At 47.2% G+C, this 21,801-nt stretch overlaps 1 protein-coding gene across 5 annotated transcripts in view; it reads right to left on the bottom strand.

The window, feature by feature from the left end:
• The window catches only part of arhgap32b (Rho GTPase activating protein 32b), a 618,422-nt gene extending 601,069 nt beyond the window's left edge, over positions 1-17,353 (bottom strand). For 3 of the 5 annotated variants that reach the window (XM_069894389.1, XM_069894392.1, XM_069894394.1), the window contains exon 1: positions 17,195-17,352. The gene's annotated coding sequence lies outside the window, so the exon portion shown is untranslated. Of the gene's footprint in view, positions 1-17,194 lie in introns of all 5 variants that reach the window. The other 2 variants (XM_069894391.1, XM_069894400.1) reach the window with 1 other exon arrangement.
• Positions 17,354-21,801: the final 4,448 nt, after the last annotated feature.

Here is a 21,801-nt window from a genome sequence, read left to right as displayed (position 1 = left end):
CAGATATTGTAAACAAATGCAAAAGGACAGGACATAGCAAACAAGTTCATAATTTACTTGCTCTCTGGTAATTGCTGGATACACAAGACACCACAGGGAAAATAAAATTCTGATACCTCTCTAATATTGATCTAAGTAATCTCATTACAAAAAATATAAAAGAAACAGAAGAGTTAAGGGCAGTCAGTGGTGGTCAAAAACAGTCCTGATGATTCATATTGGGGGGGCGGTAGGGTGAGGAGTGGTTGATGGAGGCTCAAATAGATGCATAAACTTGAGAGCTTTATTCAACGTTTAAGGCAAAGTATTTTCTACTTTACCACTCAGTATACATGGCTGAGTTTTTGAAATATTCAAAAATATCACTTTAACATCATTTAACATTGCAATTAAAATCTTTTTAAAAACTTTTTATTTTTAGATACCCTTCCCCCACCTCACCATAACTTTACCTATTTTCCTATCTATTTACTCACTGCAAAAATGCAGATTCCCAATCTAGACAATACACCCTCTATCTGTGAAGCTCACAGGTCGAGGGTCACAGTCTGTATTGTCTTCAAGTTGGTTGAGAAACAAAACCTTCTTTTCCTCTAAGCACATCACCATTTACAGTCAAGCTGAAGCCGAGGTAGATTGTCAATGCAAAATTCCATGCTTTATGCAAAACAAATCAGACAACTCACCCAATTGCATAGCTTGAACCACTACCTTCAGTCACTCTTTCACCCACATCTCATTTTAAGAGGCTCAGCACATCTCTGCCCACAAAAAACCTCCAAAAACCTTGACAGAATATTGTCTTAACCACTGGTGTTAACATGTCCAATGTTACTAATTACTTAAGAAATCAGGTTCAATTCTTCAGCTTTCCCCTCCCAGGGTTGAAACTCAACCACTCACTTTGCTCCACAAGTAATACCACATTAATTCTACCATCCTTGCTCAGAAATCCTCCATTTACATCCTCCTTTGTCCTTTATTTTTTTCCTTTCACGTTGGATCTCTCATTTCTCAAAACCTCCAACAATGCCTACACCAGACATCACAAGGCTCTCTGACACTCCACTTTATCACAGCTCAGCCAGAACCCTCTGATTCAGGAATCTTGAATTCTGACATTCCTATAATCTGCAGTTTGAATGTACAGTAAAACCCCTGCTATTCAGAATTAAAGCAACCAGCTAAAAAAAAACAAGGGAAACAATTTGTTTGAAATTGTAAAAGTAAATATTCTCAGAAGGAACACAAACATTTAGACAAGATAGGAGCAAATATTCAGCCAGCAGGTTGCCTTGGCTGTGCTTTGCTCACCATTGGGGTGGCTCTAATCTTAAAGTGTCTCACTATCCCTGGTTAGTAAGAGTTTTTATTAGAATGTTATTAAGTATCTTTGTAAGGCTTTATCTGTAAACTTGGGGGAGAAGAGTGGTGGTTATTATGATGTTACTGATCTTCTTTCAGGTGGCTCCATGAGTAGGAGAAACCTGCAGATGTAACAACAGTTAAATATTTTCGAAAAATGTGGCTTAAAATAAAATGCTTTAAGGTTTATATAATCATGGAAGTGAAGTTTGTTCAGGGCAAACACAGCATAATATTTTTTACTTTTAAACTGTTTATTCTTAGGCATTGTAAGAGTGAATCTCAAGCAACCGGAAAACTCACTTATCCAGCACCTACCAATCCCTGTAGGTGCCAGATCCACTGGGTTGCACTTTAGTTGTTTTAAACAAAGACACCCTGAACAAGATGTTCAAACCAAAACAAACCAAATGAAAATGGCACTGCTGGCTAAGAGGTAAAAGACTAAATCAGCCGATGTATCTGGAGATGTAAACTGGAAAATTAGAGAAAAATTTTGGAATTTTGACATACCTAATCCTACAGAAGCTGAAAATAAATCACCAGTTCAGACTGCAGAGAGGAAGTGTTCTCAGGCAGTCCTTCAGGGATCTTGGATGACTTATTTCCATCCCATTTCATGGGTTCTAAGGTCAATATGGGAATCTTTGATAGATGGCACAGGTGGAGGCTGAACGGGCACATATGTTGGCATTTGTAAGTTAAAAGGAGCTCATCATGGCTAACCCAGGATCATTGTTTGCTCCAATCCACAGCCCTGTGGCTTTCACTGTCTGCTGTGCATGTGGCAATAAACAATTGGAAAATCCCAGGAGCCAATGGGGATATTAAATTTCTTTTGGGACCCATTTAAGTAAATGCGTGAATCTTTTTTTCCTCATCCTGCCTGGAATCTCTTTCTGTGACAGAGCTTGGAGCAGAATATCCATGTCGAGTTCTGGTGTCAGGTATGCAAATACCTAATGCAGCCAATTAATGTAACAAGCATCTCAAAACCAGAGGTGCTTGCATTGACATTGGAAGGACAAGTGAACCAGTGTATTTAGGATTTTGCGTTAGTGGAATTTTCCAGAATCTTGAGATGCCAGAGTTAATCCAAGTTTCAGGACAGAGGACAGGGATCAATGCTGCCTCTGGACCAGGAGTTCCGTTCCAGGTCCAAGGCCTCGATCATCAAATGTCAGTCAACTAAAAACAGTCACCTTGTTGTCCATGGTGAATTTCATCATTCACATCCGACTTCACTGAGATATCTCCCAAAATATGGGAAACGCTCTCATCAGTGTTTTGCAGCAGCAGTGGAATTATGGAAGGCACATATCCTTGGGATGGAAGCAAGTCTTGTGCTTTCAAATACTTTGATGATGACAAATGATCACAAATGCATGTCATCTATATACCTCTATCAATGAGGTTTGAGTGACTGGTTCTACAAAATAAATAGCTTTCCTTTGGTTCTGAAGTTCCTTTGGTTCTGGATGTCCTGTCAGGTGCGTATTATTGAATACCTGCTCACCCCGGGTCCCTTCCCAGTTAGGGATCTGAAGTAGACTGCAGAAATTTACTGACTGCAAGAAATATTGAAAGAAGTGGTGGAGCACAGCCTTGTTTGCTACCAGACTTTACTCATTAGTTAATATCATTGTTTTCATGCAATTATTCAGAATGTGTGCAACAGAGGCAAAATTCTTCAAAGATGGTCACAATACCCGCCCCCCCACCCCCCCACCAGAAATGGTCATGTGGCTGAGGATTTGTGACTGACATTGTGCACACCCAGGATTTTTCACTGAGGATAAATACTGTTCCTGAGGCATTGTTCAGAAATGGCCTTTCCAAATTCTTGTCTGAACTTGACCAAAAGGGAATAGGTTACAGTGAGTAACCACAGTGAAAAAATTGAGCCAGAGTCAAAAGTTAAAGAAAAGATCCAAAGGATAAAAGAGGGAGAGTGGAGGGGAAGTGTGCAAGTGCATCAGATATCTGGAAGACAAAAGGACCCCATTCCATTCTCAGTTTCTTGAGCTCAGTTGTACCATTTCTGGCAACTCTGTAGTGCTTCCATTCTCCTGTGGTTGAGTTGCTTTTACAAAAATAAACTTTATTCACCATAAATTATTCACAAAAAGGAAAACCATTCAAAGTCTTTTCATATCTTTAGTGTTACATCCATACATTTCTATCAACATACATTGCTGCATACATTCCCTAATTAGCTCAATTGCCACCACTATGGCACCTTGTCAATACTTCCTCCCCCCCCCCACTGTTGTTTGAGGAACTTCCCCTCAGGTCTCAGCCCCTCAATGCCCAGTGATAGAAGAGCTCTAGACTGTGGTCCTTCCCCACAGTGCTCTCATTGGCTGTGCCAAGCCTCAGTGCGTCCTTCAACAAGTACTCCTACTGCCTAGAATAAGCCAGTCAGCAGTATTCGCTCACTGACATCTCAGTGTGCAGAAAAACCAACAATTTTGGGCACACCAAAGGACACCCTGGAACTGATCATCTTCCAGCAGCTCTGGATGACTGTCTTTGCATGCTTCCCCAGGAACAGCCCATAAATCAGTCCTCTGTAACTGCTGCTGGGGATGAAGTGTGACAAGGAGCCTTGCATCCTTCTCCACATCTAACAAACCTGCATTATGCAAAGAGGCAGGCTGTAGTTGAGAGTATTCTGTCCAATAACCTCTTCGATTACAGATATTATTTGCCCTCATCCCCTCTTTGCCCATTTACAGCAAGAATAAGGTTTGAACTTAGTGGGTGGAGAAAGTGTGGCCTCCCTGCCTGTCTGGAATGTATGTATTGTGGGTGGTCGCGATTCCACCCCGTCTGAAAGTTATTCGGAAGTCACTTCATCTGTCAGTTAAGGTTGGACTCCGGTCACCTCACTATTAGCTAATTTAAATCACCTAGGATCATCGTTGGTTAGCAACACAGATTGGTACTGTATTTAGCACCAGCACAGAGCACATTCATTCTCTCTGCCTCAGGATCTAAGCCCCAGACACCGCTCTATGCCAGGTTGCTACTGTGGACGTCGTTGGAAGGGTCGCAGGTAAGATGTGCGCTACACTGAAGCGATAGATCAATACTTGCAGTAGAGCCGCAATGCCGTTGATCAGGGAATCAAGAACACATCATGGTTCCTGGTTCTTGTTAGAGTCCCTGTTTATAGTGTGTGAGCAGGGTCGAATATAGGTTTACCAATGTCGAAGTCTAACTGATGTCTGAGGTGAATGTCTGTATCGTTGCTTATGTGAATTAGTAAATGTATACTGTTTAAGGTTCTCCCATTTGTTTCCCATGTGTTAATAAAAGTTGCATGTGATTGTAACACTTCAGTCCAGACTCATTTCTCTGTGATACTCTTCCCAACACAACAATTGACCCTGCGAGCAGGGTTCAGAGTTTCCGCTGGATATATGGAGCCTTAACCATGTGAGAGTTTGTATTAATAAGTGTATATGTGGATGTCCTGTCAGGTGCATGTGTTATTTTATACCTGCTCACCCCGGGTTCCTTCCCAGTTAGGGATCTGAAGTAGACCGATCGCCATCAGGGGTTCAGCCACTTGGCAGCATGGCTAGCAACCCACACCATGGCAGTCAATTGGGTCGAAAGGTTGGACCCCGTGGAGAGAAAATAGGGCACTACCATGTGTTCTCCCACCTGAAGTTACTAGGGTTTACCAAGGCTGGGAAGTGTTGTGTAGGAGCGCTATGGTTACTGAGATCCCTGCTTAGGCGCCAGTGGAGTAATCAGAGCACTCAGAAAGATAGGGAGATAGAATCCCTGCAACATGACCTTTGTGAACAGCAAGAGGCAGTGCAGATTGCCCAAGGCCAAGCGACCAACTTCAAAATTAAAATCTTAGAGGCAGCTTCCAAGCTGATTGAAACACAGCAGCTGCAAGCAGCTCGTTGGTCTAGCTCACAGCTTGACTCAGGAAAAGTCTGAGCCATTGTCCAGCGGGGGAGGGGGTCGGCACATGTTTGGGGGATGGTTATGCATGGATGGATGGTGAAAACCCTGAAGAAACTGATTCCCACGATACACTTCCTCCTGCCTGCATGCCCGAGCCTCTACAAGCCCGACCAGTTGTGACAAAGCATTATCAATCTGTAACATTAATTCTATTTTACTCTCTCCACTGATTCTGCCTGCTCTGAGTATTTCCAACAGTGTTTTCTTTACAGATTTCCAGTGTTCACAATGTTTTTGATCTCACAATTTCTTCACCCTATTATGCTCAAGTCTTCTATAGAAATACAGCATGGAAACAGGCCCTTAAGTCCAACCTGCCCACTCCAACCAAAATGTTCCACCCACACTCGTCCCACCTGCCTGTGTTTGGCCCATGTGCCCAAGTCCGTCATGTCCATGTACCTGTCCACTTTTTCTTAAAAATTGTTACAGTACCTGCCTCAACCACACCCTCTGGCAGACCATCCTATGCATATTTTTCTTCTCTTTGGCTTGGCTTCGCGGATGAAGATTTATGGAGGGGTAAATGTCCACGTCAGCTGCAGGCTCGTTTGTGACTGACAAATCCGATGCGGGACAGGCAGACACGGTTGCAGGGGAAAATTGGTGGGTTGGGGTTGGGTGTTGGGTTTTTCCTCCTTTGTCTTTTGTCAGTGAGGTGGGCTCTGCGGTCTTCTTCAAAGGAGGTTGCTGCCCGCCGAACTGTGAGGCGCCAAGATGCACGGTTTGAGGCGATATCAGCCCACTGGCGGTGGTCAATGTGGCAGGCACCAAGAGATTTCTTTAGGCAGTCCTTGTACCTCTTCTTTGGTGCACCTCTGACACAATGGCCAGTGGAGAGCTCGCCATATAACACGATCTTGGGAAGGCGATGGTCCTCCATTCTGGAGACTTGACCTACCCAGCACAGTTGGATCTTCAACAGCGTGGATCCGATGCTCTCGGCCTCTGCCATCTTGAGTACTTCGACGTTAGGGATGAAAGCGCTCCAATGGATGTTGAGGATGGAGCGGAGACAACGCTGGTGGAAGCGTTCTAGGACACGTAGGTGATGCCGGTAGAGGACCCATGATTCGGAGCCGAACAGAAGTGTGGGTATGACAACGGCTCTGTATACGCTTATCTTTGTGAGGTTTTTCAGTTAGTTGTTTTTCCAGACTCTTTTGTGTAGTCTTCCAAAGGCGCTATTTGCCTTGGCGAGTCTGTTGTCTATCTTGTTGTCGATCCTTGCATCCAATGAAATGGTGCAGCCGAGATAGGTAAACTGGTTGACCGTTTTGAGTTTTGTGTGCCCGATGGAGATGTGGGGGGGCTGGTAGTCATGGTGGGGAGCTGGCTGATGTGGGGAGCTGGCTGATGGAGGACCTCAGTTTTATTCAGGCTGACTTCCAGGCCAAACATTTTGGCAGTTTCCGCAAAACAGGACGTCAAGCGCTGAAGAGCTGGCTCTGAATGGGCAACTAAAGCGGCATCGTCTGCAAAGAGTAGTTCACGGACAAGTTGCTCTTGTGTCTTGGTGTGAGCTTGCAGGCGCCATGAAAGACCTCAACAATGAAGACGCTGTTTCCAAGGCTCCCCTTAAGTTCCTGTTAAATCTCTCCTCCCTCACATTAAACCCATGTCCTCTAGTTACTGATTCCCCTACTGTACAGCAAAAAATTGTGCATTCAGATCTATTGAAATCATTTTTGTTTCTCTCTCTCTGCTTTTTCAAAAATATCAGAGACCTGGATTATGTAAATTCCTCTGTACTTTTGACCTCAGAGCTTATCTCTCTGACCAACCTTTTTTGCATTCAACTATATTGTGATCACCTGGCAGCTATTCAATTATATTACATTCCTTGTTCACTGCTACATTTATAATTTCCATATGTTTAAGAGTGGCTACAACCATTAGACCACCTGGCCATGCTTCCATCTTTTTCAGATAATTCAATATTTAGGGAAAAAAAGCTGCATATTCTGGAATCATACACAGGCAAAGACTGGAAGAATTCAGCAGGTCAGACATTCATGGATTGAAATGGTCAGTCAACATTTCAGGTCTGAACCATCTATCATGACCAAGATAAAAACATAAAAGGTTAAATTAAGAGTTACATAGATTGTATGTTCCTGTCAGGATTAAAGGCAAGGTGAGCAGGCATAGGGAGCCTTTATTTAGTACAAAAGGCTATGGACAGAAATGTAAGTCTGAGAGTGTGATTCAGAATTGAAATAGTTTTTGAGGGATATTGGGGATCTGGTTCAGAAGAGAGAAGTAAATAGCAGGAAAAGGCAACATGGTGTAAATGAGGTACTTGAGTATAAAAAAAATACAAAAAAAAACCACAAGAAAGAAATCAAAAGGCTAAAAGACATGAGGAGGCTTTGTCAGACAATGTGAAGGAAAATCCTAAGGGTTTCTACAGGTATATTAAGAGCAAAAGGATAGTAAGGGACAAAATTGGTCCCCTTGAAGATCAGAATGGCCGGCTTTATATGGAGCCAAAAGAGATGGGGAAGATCTTAAATGGGTTTTTTTCCAATCACTATTCACTCAGGAAACAGGAACAGAGTCGTGGAAAGTAAGAAAAATAAGCAGTGAGGTCATGGAACCTATACAGATTAAAGAGGAGGAAGTGTTTGTTGTCTCGAAGCTGATAAGGGTGGATAAATCCCCAGGGACTGACATGATATTCCCTCTGACCTTGAAAAAGGCTTGTGATGAAATTACAGGAGCTCTGGCAGAAATATTTAAAATGTCCTTAGCCATGGGTGTGGTGCCAGAGGATTTGAGGATAGCTCACATTGTTCCTTTAAAAAAGGGTCCAAAAGCAACCCTGGAAATTATAGGCCAATGAGTCTGGTATCAGTAGTAGGTAAATTATTGGAAGGTGTTCTAAGATATCTGATATACAATTACTTGGACAGTCAGAAACTGATTAAGGATAGTCAACATGGCTTTGTGCATGGTATGTCGTGTTTACCCAATCTTAGTTTTTCGAGGAAGTTACCAGGAAGGTTGACGAAAGGAAGTCTGTAGATGTTGTCTATGTGGACTTTAATAAGACATTTGACAAGGTCTCACGAGGGAGGTTAGAAAGGAAGGTTCAGATGCTAGGTATTCATAGTGATGTAGTGAAATGGATTTGACAATGGCTGGATGGGAGAAGCCAGAGTAGTGGTGGATGATTGCTTCTCAGACTTAGAGGCCTGTGACTAGTGGTGTGCCTCAGGGATCGGTGCTGGAACCATTTTGCTTATCAATGATCTGGATGATAATATGGCAAAGTGGATCAGCAAATTTGCAGATGACAATGTTGTGGAAGGTTTTCAAAGCTTGTAGAGGGATTGGGACCAGCTGGTAAAATGGACTTAAAAATGGCAAATGGAATTTAATGCAGACAAGTGTATGGTGTTACATTTTGGAAGGACAAATCAAGAGAGGGAAATACACAATGCATGGTAGGGCAATGAGGAGTGTGGTAGAACAAAGGAACTGGCTATTAAGATACATAACTCCCTGAAAGTAGTGTCACAGGTGGATAGGGTTGCAAATAGAACTTTTGGCATATTCGCCTTCATAAATCAAAGTATTGAGTATAGGAAAAAAATAGTAAATCATGAAAATCTGTAGACAGTGGTTGAAGTAAAAGCACAAAATGCTGGAGAAGCTCAGCAGATCAAACAGTGGCCTTTACGTAGCAAACCAACATTTTGAGCTCGAGCCCTTCAAGGTATGAAAAAATGTTGACAGGTGTCCAAAAAAAAGTGGGGGGTGGGTGTTGCAAAGGCAGGAGATAATGGTGGAGAGAGGACAGCAGCAATGAGGAGGAGGAGGGACAGCTGGGTGGGTAAGTGGAAAGGGAGGGGAGAAGTAGAAAGACTGGAAAGTAGGAGGGGAAAGAAAAGGCGAGTAAGTTTAGCAGAAAGCAGAGAAGTTAATGTTAATGCCATCTGGCTGGAGAGTGCCCAGACGAAATCTGTGGGTGGTCAGGGTGGGATAGTACATAAGGCCATGGACAGAAACGCAAGTCTGGGAGTGTGACTCAGAACTGAAATGGTTAGCTACTGGGAGGTCACTGTTGCAGACTAGTACATAAGATGATGGACAGACATGCGAGTCTGGAAATGCGACTCAGAATTGAAATAATTAGCTACTGTGATGTCACTGTTGTTGCAGACTAAGTACACAAGGCCATGGACAGATATGTGAGCACCTCCTCTCCACCTGCAACAACAGCAACCAGACTCACATGCCTGTCCATGGCCTTGTGTACTATCCCTCCTTGACCACCAGCAGATTGGAGAAACAGCTCCTTATTTTTCAGTATGGCACCCTCCAGCCAGATGGTATTAACATCAGCTTCTCTACTTTCTACTAAACTTGCGCATCTTTTCTTTCCTGTCTTTCCAGTTCTCCCCACCCTTCCCCTTTACCCACCCAGCTATACCTCCTCCCCCTCAGTGCTGCTGTCCTCTCCCTCCTGCTTTGCCAACCCAACTCCCTCCCCCCAATCTTTTTGTTCAGATGCTTGTCAGCATTCTCTCAGACCTTGAAGAGCTGAAGAAGACTGAGGTCCTCCATCAGCCAGCTCCCCACCATGACTACCAGCCCCCCCACATCTCCATCGGGCACACAAAACTCAAAACGGTCAACCAGTTTACCTATCTCGGCTGCACCATTTCATCGGATGCAAGAATCGACAACGAGATAGACAACAGACTCGCCAAGGCAAATAGCGCCTTTGGAAGACTACACAAAAGAGTCTGAAAAACAACCAACTGAAAAACCTCACAAAGATTAGCGTATACAGAGCCGTTGTCATACCCACACTCCTGTTCGGCTCCGAATCATGGGTCCTCTACCGGCATCACCTACGGGTCCTAGAACGCTTCCACCAGCGTTGTCTCTGCTCCATCCTCAACATTCATTGGAGCGACTTCATCCCTAACATCAAAGTACTCGAGATGGCAGAGGCCGACAGCATCAAATCCACGCTGCTGAAGATCCAACTGCGCTGGGTAGGTCACGTCTCCAGAATAGAGGACCATCGCCTTCCCAAGATCGTGTTATATGGCGAGCTCTCCACTGGCCACCGTGACAGAGGTGCACCAAAGAAGAGGTACAAGGACTGCCTAAAGAAATCTCTTGGTGCCTGCCACACTGACCACCGCCAGTGGGCTGATATCGCCTCAAACCGTGCATCTTGGCACCTCACAGTTCGGCGGGCAGCAACCTCCTTTGAAGAAGACCGCAGTGTCCACCTCACTGACAAAAGACAAAGGAGGAAAAACCCAACACCCAACCCCAACCAACCAATTTTCCCCTGCAACCACTGCAACCGTGTCTGCCTGTCCCGCATCGGACTTGTCAGCCACAAACAATCCTGCAGCTGACGTGGACATTACCCCTCCATAAATCTTCGTCCGTGAAGCCAAGCCAAAGAGAGAAAGATAAAGGACACTGTTTGACCTGCTGAGCTTCTCCAGCAATTTGTGTTTTTACTGATGAGTTGGGACATTACGAGATGTATAAGATATTGGTGAAGTCAAATTTGGAGTGTTGTGTACAGTTTTCATCACCCGACTGCAGGAAATATATCCATGAGATAGAAGAGTGCAGAGAAGATTTACTAGGATACAAACCAGAGGGCATGGGTTAAAAGTAAAAGGGGTAAAGTTTAGTGGTAACATGAGGGGGGATCCTTCACACAGAGAGTGGTGTGAGCATGGAATGAGCTACCAGCTGAGGTGGTGAATGTGGGCTAAATTTTAACATTTAAAATGTATTTGGTCAGGTACATGGATGGGAGAGATATGGAGGGATATCGACTGAGTGCAGATCAGTGGGACTAAGCAGAAAAAAATGGTTCACACAGTATGGAAGGGCCACAGGGGCCTGTTTCTGTGCTGTAGTTTTCTGTGGTACATATATAACTGGGGTAGCAATCCAGCAATAAAAGAGCATAGGACAGAAAGTGTGGAATGTGGAGAGACAGGCAGAGGGAGAAACTGCCCTTTACCTGATAAGAAGTACAAAAATAAGTAAATAAATTAAAGGAGTGGAATCAGATGAGGATTGTGGTTACCTAGTTAGAAAATTGGCCTTCATGCCATTTCGTTTAAGGCTGTCCAAGAGGACTCAAGTTTATGTTTCGCCTCCTTAAGATAATAGATGAGATCAAAGACTGACAGCCACTCTCAGAACGGGTGGGAGAGTTAAAATGGTTCACAACAGGAACCTCACGTTTAGACCCACCTACAGAGCAAATGGGTCATCAAATCTGTGTTTGGTCTCACCGACGTAAAGGGTGCCACAGGAGGTACACTGAATGCAGTCAATTAAGTTAAACGAGATTAATGTAAAGTTCTGCTTCACCAGGAATGTCCATTTCTGGATTTGGACAAAGGCAAGGGAGGAAATGTAGCATTTTGCACTTTCTACAGTTATAGCGGGAAGAGCAAACTAGGGAGTCCTAAATAAAAGGAGATAGAGTGGAGAGGGTATGATGAGACTGGCAGTGAGATCATGTTGAAGTTGGCGGAAGTGTCAAAGGATAATGTGTAGAATGTGGAGGCTGGTGGGGTAGAAAGTGAGGACCAGAGTGATTTTGTCCTTATTCTCCCTGGGAGTCAAGGAGAGTAACAAAGTACAAGATAGGAAGGAGATATAGATGCGGACTTTATCAATGACATTAAGGGGGAAGATGACATTTTGGATGTCCTGAAGCAGAGGCCTCATCCTCACAAGAGATGCAGTGGAGTAATTCTGAGTAAGGAATTGCATGTGAAGAGATGTAATCAAGATAGCTATGAGAGTTGGTGTGTTTGTCACAGATGTCAAATTTAAATTTAATTTTTTTTGTTTTAAATTTAGGCATACAGCACAGTAACAAGCAATTTTGTCCATTGAGTCTGTGCTGCCCAATTTACACCCAAGTAACCAACATCCCTGCTACATTTCGAATGGTGGGAGGAAACCAGAGCCCCCGGGGAAAACCCATGCGGACATGGGGAGAATGTACAAACTCCTTACAGACAGCATGGGATTTGAACCCCGGTCCCAATAGCTGGGGTTGTAAAGGTGTTGCATTAATTGCTACACCAACCATGCTTCCCCAGTGGATAGTTTGTCCCAAGATGGAAACAAGCTGTCCAGGTAAATTTAAGGTCAGGGTGGAAGTTGCAGGAGGTTGCACCAATGTAGTTGTTGATGTAGCAGATGAAAAAGATGGTGGAGCTGCTGCAACAGCAGTATTGCCACTGGTGCAGACCTACAGGGAGCAACAACAGCGCTCATGTGGGGTTCAATTGCCCAGGTCGACTGCCATCAGCTCCAAACAGGCTTTAAACAGCCTGCTAAAGGAGCAGGTAGGTGGTTTTATTCAAAAATTCTGCAACCTTGGGGTCTGCGTTGCAGGCTCTGGGGAAGCAGAGGAATGGCACAGGGCACCTAAAAAAAGAGGCCAACCCCATTTGAGAAGGAGAAGCAGAGCAGACAACCCACAGGGCAGTGAGCAATGTGGCGAACCAGTGAGGGGCTCTGCGGCTGAACAACACATAGGCATAGACCACACATGTCAAAATCTGGCCCACTGGCCAAATTTGGCGCGCGATATAATTATATTTGGCCCGCAAGATCATTTCAAAAATGTATTAGAGGTGGCCCGCCCTGCAGCGAGAGCCGATGCTGTTTTTTGGTAATGTCACCCCCACCATCCTCCCCCTTCATTGCACATCCTTCCCCATTGTAACACGAGAAATTGTAACATGAGAAGTCTGTCGATGTCATCAACCGGCAAGCCAGTTGGAAGGCACAACCAGTCACTTCTCCCACCTGTCGAACGGTGCGGCGGATGGGCGAGAGCCTGTGATTTTCTGTCAGCGCGACGGGCATGGCAGGCTGCGCACGGCCCCCGGGCAGCGCGAGCCCCGCGCGACTGGCACCAGACGGCCCTTCCATAGCGCGAGCGCATTTCTCCCGGTCACCACGGCCTTCAGCGCTTGCACCCGCGCGGACCCCAGGGACGGCTGGTTCGGCCCTGCATGTGAAGAGAGAGATGGTGGCTGTCCGCAAAGGCTGATCGGCAGCGCGCTGAGCCTGAGTGGGTGGGTAAGCAGGGGTGGGCAGAGGGTGTAGGTGAGGAGTAATGGGCAGGGGAAGTTATGGTGCTGCGAAGGGCAGTTAGAGGGAGGGATGAGTAGAAGGAGGGGTGGATAGAGAAGAGGTAAAAGGGGAGGGGCAGGGCGAGTAGGGGAGGGGTGATTAGAGGGTGAGAGACGGGTAGAGGGAGGAACAGGTTGAGGGGAGAGGCAGTAGAGGGGCGTGTATAGGATGGGGTGGGTAGAGGCAGAGCGAGTGGAGTGAGGGGTAAAGGACTGGTCAGGTAGAGGGATGGTGGGTCGAGGGTGAATAGAGGCCTAGAGCCTGAGGAGTGAGCAGGAAATGCTGAGTCCTGATGCAGGGCAAAATGGACACAACCTGTGAATGCTGACTACATCTCCACATGGACCAAATAGGTTTCCCTCAGGTCAAGCAAAGGGTGAACTTGAGCTACCTACTCCTGACCTGTAACATTATCCTCCTAAAGTTATATCCTAAAGTTTAACATTACGTATGTTGAAAGAAGAGAAAACATGCAGATGTTGTTGAAAATTTTCAATAAATATTTAGTTCGGCCCTCGACTTAGTCCAAGTTTTTAATTTTGGCTCTCCATGAATTTGAGTTGGACACCCCCGGCAAAGACTGTTGGCAACTTAAGGTGAGGAACCCACGCAGGCTGTGGACTGCTGGCAATTGCAGTCGAGAGATTCATACCAGGTTGCAGACTGCTGGAGACTGGCTGAAGGGATAGCTGGTATCAGAACAGGGATGCGCGAGGGTGCTGAGGGTTTTCTGATCATCTCAGAGGTTCGGATGTGGAGCTCAGCTGCTGATGAATTGGAGTGGACTCGGAGACTGTGGGGGATGCAGCAGTGATGAAGGCGAATCCACGGACACCGGTGATTCTTTCACTTCCCTTTCTGACTGCAAGAGATGCTTCATACAATTTTGGCTGTTGGTGAATCTTTATCTGACAGCAAATTCTGTGTCATGTTGCACAATCTTTTGTTACATGACAATAAAGGAATCTTGAAAGAGTTGGGGAGTGGTACCACGGTACGATTGGAATAGAGAAAATGGGAAGACTTCAGAAGTTGTTTAATGAAGTAAGTTTTACCAAATGGAGTACAATGTTAATTGATGGGGACTGAATGACACAAACAAGGTAATCACTTCACGGAATATCTATACTCTCTTTTTAGTTCTAAACACGAGTTTCATATAGCCAACCATTTTAACCCCCACCCCAATCATTTCTACGGTGACACATTGGTCCTTCGCCTCATCCAATGACAGTGCGACGGCAGACACAAATTCAATGATCAACATAATTTCTCCTGGGCTTAACAGCATGAACATTAATTTTTCTAATTTTAGGTACCACCACTCCTATTAGATTGCACTGTTTCGATCTCTTCACCTATTCCTGTAAAACCCCAGGAAACGGCACCAATGGGAATTGGTAAATGCCAGATGAATATAAACTTTAAAGCAATTTACTTTATTTTCCGTCACATTCTTTGAAAACATTTAACCCTCGTTGCACCTGCAGGTTCTTCATTCTCCACGGAGCTGCCCAAAAGGCGAATAATAACATTATAATCAACTCACTCCCTCCCCCAAGTTTACAGATAAACTCTCTAACCAGTGTGAATCTGACTAAGCAGGGATAAGAAGCCACTTTAAGAGAATCACCCCAATGGTGAATGACCAGCTCTTCATCCTGGGCAGCACCATTGCGGTTTCACACAATTTAAACACCTGCCACACACAAACCATGACCAAGTCATTCACTGGCTAAATATTTGCTCCCATCTTCACCAAAGGTTGATGTGTTATTTCAGAGAAAATTTACTTTTACAATTTTAAACATTTTCATTTTTTTAATTTATTTTCCTTCATTTCTTTTTGCCAGTTGCTTGAATTCCTGTTACCATGAGGTTTCACTGTCTCTTTTTTATCCAACTTTTCTTCCATACTATTTACATGTAGGAAATTAACAAAAAATTTTCAAATTCAAATACCGCCCACCTGCTCACACCCACTCCACAAAACCACCCAGCTCTCCACCCCACTGCTCACAACCGCCCAGCTTGCTGTGCCCTGCTCACACCTGCCCGGCTCTCCAACCCCTGCTCACACTCACCCTGCTATCCGCAACCTACTCACACCTGCCCACTGCACGTCACCTCTCCGATCCCATACTCACACTCACTGGTCTTCCCAGCTTTTATTCACACCCACCCAACTCTCCACCTTGCTCACATCTACCTGGCTCTCCGCCCTTCTGTTCAGACACGCCCAACTCGCTGTCCCCTTCTCACACCCTCCCAACTCCCTCCTCTCCACACCTGGCCAGCTCCCCGCCCACCTCCTCACCCTCCCGCTCACACCCATCTGGCTCCCCGCCCCCGTGATACATGCCCAGCTCACTTCCCTACTACACACAACCACCCAGTTCACTGCTCGCCCCCGCGCCCTCCTGCTCCCTCCGCCCGGGCCACGCCCTCTCCTGCCTGCTCCCTGACCTCCCAGCTCAACCACTGTCCACCACCCCCCTCTAGCTTGCACCTGCCCCCCTCAAACAAACAAGACTCACAGTTCACTCCTGTCAGGCCCACTCTGAGCTCCCCCACGGGCTCCCTTGCCCCCCCCCACCGGGCTCCCTTGCCGCCCCCCCACCGGGCTCCCTTGCCCCCCCCCACCGGGCTCCCTTGCCCCCCCCCCCACCGGGCTCCCTTGCCCCCCCCCCCCACCGGGCTCGCTCATCTCCACATTGCCCCCCCCCCCCACCGGGCTCGCTCATCTCCACATTCCCCCCCCCACTGGGTTCGCTCTCCTCCACCACCCCCCCACCCCACCGAGCTCGCTCTCCTCTACCCCCCCACCCCACCGAGCTCGCTCTCCTCTACCCCCCCCCCCACCCCACCGGGCTCGCCCTCCATCCCCCCCTCCCCACCGGGCTCGCTCTCCTCCACACCCCCCCCCACCGGGCTCGCCCTCCATTCCCCCCCCCCCCACCGGGCTCGCCCTCCATCCTCCCCCCCCCCACCGGGCTCGCCCTCCATCCTCCCCCCCCCCACCGGGCTCGCCCTCCATCCTCCCCCCCCCCACCGGGCTCGCCCTCCATCCCCCCCCCCCACCGGGCTCGCCCTCCATCCCCCCCCCCCCACTGGGTTCGCTCTCCTCCACCACCCCCCCACCCCACCGAGCTCGCTCTCCTCTACCCCCCCACCCCACCGAGCTCGCTCTCCTCTACCCCCCCCCACCCCACCGGGCTCGCCCTCCATCCCCCCCTCCCCACCGGGCTCGCTCTCCTCCACACCCCCCCCCACCGGGCTCGCCCTCCATTCCCCCCCCCCCCCACCGGGCTCGCCCTCCATCCTCCCCCCCCCCACCGGGCTCGCCCTCCATCCTCCCCCCCCCCACCGGGCTCGCCCTCCATCCTCCCCCCCCCCACCGGGCTCGCCCTCCATCCTCCCCCCCCCCACCGGGCTCGCCCTCCATCCCCCCCCCCACCGGGCTCGCCCTCCATCCCCCCCCCCCACCGGGCTCGCCCTCCGCCCTCCCCAACGGACTCGCCCTCCGCCCTCCCCAACGGACTCGCTCCACCCCAGATCCGTCCCCGCCCCGTCCCCCCCGCTCTCGCCTTTCTCTCACGCTGCATTCATTGCCCTCCCACCGGTTCTCTGCCGCCGCGGGCGCTCGACGAGCAGTTGCCTGCAAGGCTCAGGACTGAGTGGGACGTACCGGTCCGTGCTGGCTGCGCTCTCATTGCTCCCGGCCCCAGTGACACGAAGCCGGCTCCATGTCTTCGCCGCTCGCCGTGGGAACCAGACCCGCGCCACACTCGCCGCCGAGAGCGGCCACACGCACCGCGACGTAACCCGTGGTCTACGTCAGCGCGCATGGCCATGACGTCAGTGCGCCGTTCTCCGGCACGGCTTCAGCGTGCCTCGCTGAGCGGGCGCCATTCGATTGGGGAATTTCGTCTCGATCATGAACCTTCTGGATCATCCGACCATGAAGAAGAAAGAACGGCAGCGCTCAGGATCCAGTTGTGAGGTGTCCCGGGAGGTCCTGATGTGGGGTGAAGGGTGTCAGACAGTGGATGTCCTGGACAACAGTCAAGGTCGCAGCGGGATGGCCGAGCATGGCTCCGCTCTCCCTCCAAAGTGCAGCCACTCTTCGCCCTTCCGGCACAGAAAGAACGCGTGGTCACCTGCTCACCTTCCTTGGGTGTCGTGGCGAGGGGATAGGGACTTTCGTGGGCGCCAAGGACACGTTTGGGATAGCAAAGGGGCCATAATCCACGGCCTCCCCCACCATGTTCTACACTGGACAGCCGAGAGTTTGCAAGAATTGCAGCAGACCAAAACATATGGTGGCCCAGTCCTCTGCACGAAGGAGGGCCACCAGACCCTGAACTGTGAAGAGAGCAAGTGCTGCAACCTATGTGGGGGAGCAGGTCTCCTCTACAGGGCCTGCTTAAAACTCGCAGGCACAATGCTCAAGCAGCAAGGGGGCAAATGGGCAACAGCTCCCCCCTCAACTACAACTGTGAACGAGACCCACAGAGTTTCACAGGCGCAGACAAGAGACCGAGAGCAGGGAAAGGGGAAATCCCAAGCACATCTAACCCTCAAACCCAGTCACAAGTCGGAGCCCCCTCCTGAGGAAGCAGAGGTGGTGGAGGGGGGAATGGCAGGCGATTGGGGAAAAGGGAAAAAAAAACACAAGTAACTTGAGGAAGAAACCTGCAAAGAATCTGCAAGCAGGGGAAGAAAAGGGTAAAGGCACAAAGAGAAGCCAGCAGCCTCTTGGCATCGGAGGAGGAAACTGGCACAAGCACCAGGCACAGAGAGAGGAAGAATCTGTATTACAACTAATGCTAACGGAGGGAGATATGACACACATTATCCCCCAGCCCTGGGAGTCCAGATAACCCTCTAACCAGTGTGAATCTGACTGAGCAAGGATAAGGAGCCACTTTAAGAGAGTCACCCCAATGGTGAATGACTAGCTCTTCATCCTGGACAGCACCATTGAGGTTTCACACAATTTAAACACCTGCTACACACAAACCATGACCAAGTTATTTGCTGGCTAAATATTTGCTCCCATCTTCACCAAAGGTGAAAAGTGGTGGAAAGTGACCAAAGAGAACATCAAGAGGTTCTTTATCCTCAAAGGTATACCGGGGGAAAGACAGACGGTAGGAACTCAGCGAACTCGAGACTACCTACAACAATGCCTCTTTTTGCAGTCAAGAGGGGTGGATGTGAGGGAGGAACTCTGAGAGGTGAAGAGCCAACAAGCCTTGCTATTCACCTCAGGGTCCTCCAAGATTATCTTCAGATCCAGAGTCCACACAGTGGAGCAGGGTGAAACGTGCTCACGCTTCTTCCAAAAAGTTCACAGGGGGAGCGCTGCAATCCACAGCCTTAAGGAAGAGGCTGGCTCTGTCACAGATGAGCATTCAGAAGATCAGCAGGTCTTTTTATGCCAGTCTGTATGACACTAAGGCCTTTAGTACCTCAAGAGCCCTTTGCTGAAGCTATCAGGAAGGATAAAGGCATAAGAGAAGTGCCTTTGCCAGGTAATGAAGGCGCTCAGGTCAAGGCCTCACTGTATATGGGTGATATCACTGGAGATTGACCAGCATATTGCAGGCAATTTGATCCACATTGGTTGCCAGGGTAAACGAAAAGAATAGCGAGGCAATGTCCTTCAGTAGCTGGCCTGACTGGTCCACCATCTCCTTTACAGTCAGATCTGACTACCTGAAGGTGCTGGGGATCTGGTTTAGAGGAGCTGAGGCATGCAACAAAAATTGGTCAGAGCAGATCACAAAGATCCACCAGAAATTGGGACTATGTGCACGGTGCCTTTTCTCAATAACAGGGAAGAACTTGGTCATCAGGTGTGAGGTGCTCTTGGTGGCACAAGTGTAACCCATTTGCTGCACCTATGCCTCGGCAGGTTTCAGATTTGGGGTTCCAAAATGGATAGGGTCAGAATGTACAAGTCACTGGAAAATGGGGGAAAGGGTGTATCCAATGTGGCACTCATCCTGATGGCCACCTTGATGTGTGGTTGCATCAAGCTCTGCATAAAACCCAAGTATGAGGGCACCAAGTGCTGCTATGTGCTGAGGTTCCTCCTATCCCAGATTTTGTGAAGGATAGGTCTGGTCGCGTTACCATGCAATGTCCCAGTTAGCTGGACTTGCTGCACTAACTGTCCTTCGTGGAAAAGTTTTTCCAGGACAATAGCTTCTACCACAAGACCATCAGGCAGTGGTCAGCAAGGAATGTTCTGTAGGAACAGGAGGACTCGATGGATCTGGTGGAATGGTTTCCCAAGTAGACCATCCAGGTCATCTGACGGAATGCATCATTACTCACTAACAAGCACCAGGATTTGGCCTGGCTGGCATTGAGAAGAGCCCTCCCAGTGAGATCCTTCTTGCATAACCAGAACATCACCCTTCATACACATTGTCCTCAGGGCGGCTGCAGTGGAGTGAAGATCATTCCCAAAGAGTGTGTGGAGAGGGATGCAGGGGGCCTTGTCACCTTTCATCCCCAGCGGCAACATGACCGAGGACTGCCTGGTTTATGGGCTGTTCCCAGGAACACACTCTGAGACTGACACCCAGAACAGCTAGTAGACCATCAACCCAGTGAAAGACACTCTCTGCTCGGCTCAAGCCTGTTGGTCTGTCAGCACCCAGACTGACACCTACTGAAGTACATCCTGAGGGATACACTGAGGCTTGATGCAGCCAATGTGAGGGCACTGTGGGGAAGGAGCAGTTTAGAGACTTCCCATTACTGGGCACAGAGGGGCTGACACTGAGTAGAAGCCTTTCAACCAACCAACGGGTGGGAGGGAGGGGAAGAGAAACAACAAGGTACTACAGTGGTGGTAACTGAGTATTATGGCAACAATGTAAAGCACGAAATGTACATTGATGAGATAACAGACATGATGTAAAAAGTCTTTGAACAGTTTTTCTTGTAAATAACTGAGATGACTTACACTATGTAAAAGTTTTAAACAGTTTTTGTAAATAACTTGCTCAATATGACTGAAATGATGAATGTAAAGTCTTGAACAGTATTGTACATAGTATATTTGTGGAATAAAAAATAAAGTACACTGACATATTGGGTTTCCCCAGCATTATTTTTACTTCAACCATGGTGTATGCAGACTTTTGTGTTTTCCTTCACCCCTCCTGCCTTCCATACAGCAACTTCCATCATTCTCACCAGGTGTAGCTAGACCAGCCACACTTTTCTTCCTTCAATGACTCCCTTATCCCTCTCCACCCACCTCTGTGTCACCCCTGGTACTCTCCCCTGAAACTGCAGGGAGTGCAGCATTGCACTTAAACCTCCTCCTTCACCACCATTCAGGGACCTAAACACCCCTACCAGGTGATGCAATCATTCAGGAGCACAGCCTCCAACCTTACCTGCTACACTTGGTGCTCCCAATGTAATCTTCTCTACATGAGTGAGATCAAGTGCAGACAGAGACAGTGCACTCTGTCTACAAGGTAAAGATCAGAATTTATGTCATGACCCTATCAAGAAATTCATTGCCGGAACATCAAATGAAAAGAGATTGGGTAGGATGTGCTGTGCATCTTCATTTAACTCCAAGGCTAGAGGAGTAATAATTTTAATTAATTTTTAAAAAAGCAAGTAAAATACTAAGTATTATTACAGATTCAGTAAGTAGATATATGATGGTGTATTGTCAAGTTTTTTCTGAAGGACTTTTTTGAATATATACGCACCAAGAATAGATGATGAGAAATTTGTGGAAGAAACGTTTGAATTTAGCAAATGCTAATGAAAATTCATTTCTAGAAGGAAACTTCAATTTTTGTCTTGACCCATTGTTGGATAGATCTGGGATAAATTATATCAAAAGTAAAGCTGCCAAAGTTTGATAGTCATTAATGAAAGATATGAGATTAATCGACATATGGAGGAAAATCCACCAAAAGAAAGGGATTATTTTTATCCCAAGAGACATGTTTCTTATTGTAGACTTGATTTTTTTTCTTAATATCAGCTCAATTGCAAGGAAAAATAAAAAGAGTATAAAGCAAGAATTTTATCAGACCATTCACTGTTATTTTTAGCAATATCAATAGAAGACAGAGAAGTCCATTTATAGATGGAGATTTAATTCTATGTTAAAAAGGAAGAATTTTTGTGAGTTTATGGAAATGCAAATACAGATTTTTTTTAAATTAATTCTAATTCAGTAACAAGTTTGTTTTGTGATGCAATGAAAGCATATTTAAGAAGTCAAATAATAAGTTATACATCTAAAAT

This window comes from Narcine bancroftii, chromosome 8 (assembly GCF_036971445.1).
Source record: "Narcine bancroftii isolate sNarBan1 chromosome 8, sNarBan1.hap1, whole genome shotgun sequence".
Lineage (NCBI taxonomy): Eukaryota > Metazoa > Chordata > Chondrichthyes > Torpediniformes > Narcinidae > Narcine > Narcine bancroftii.
Note: the sequence above shows the minus strand (reverse complement) of the source record. Positions and strands in the feature narration are given on the sequence as shown.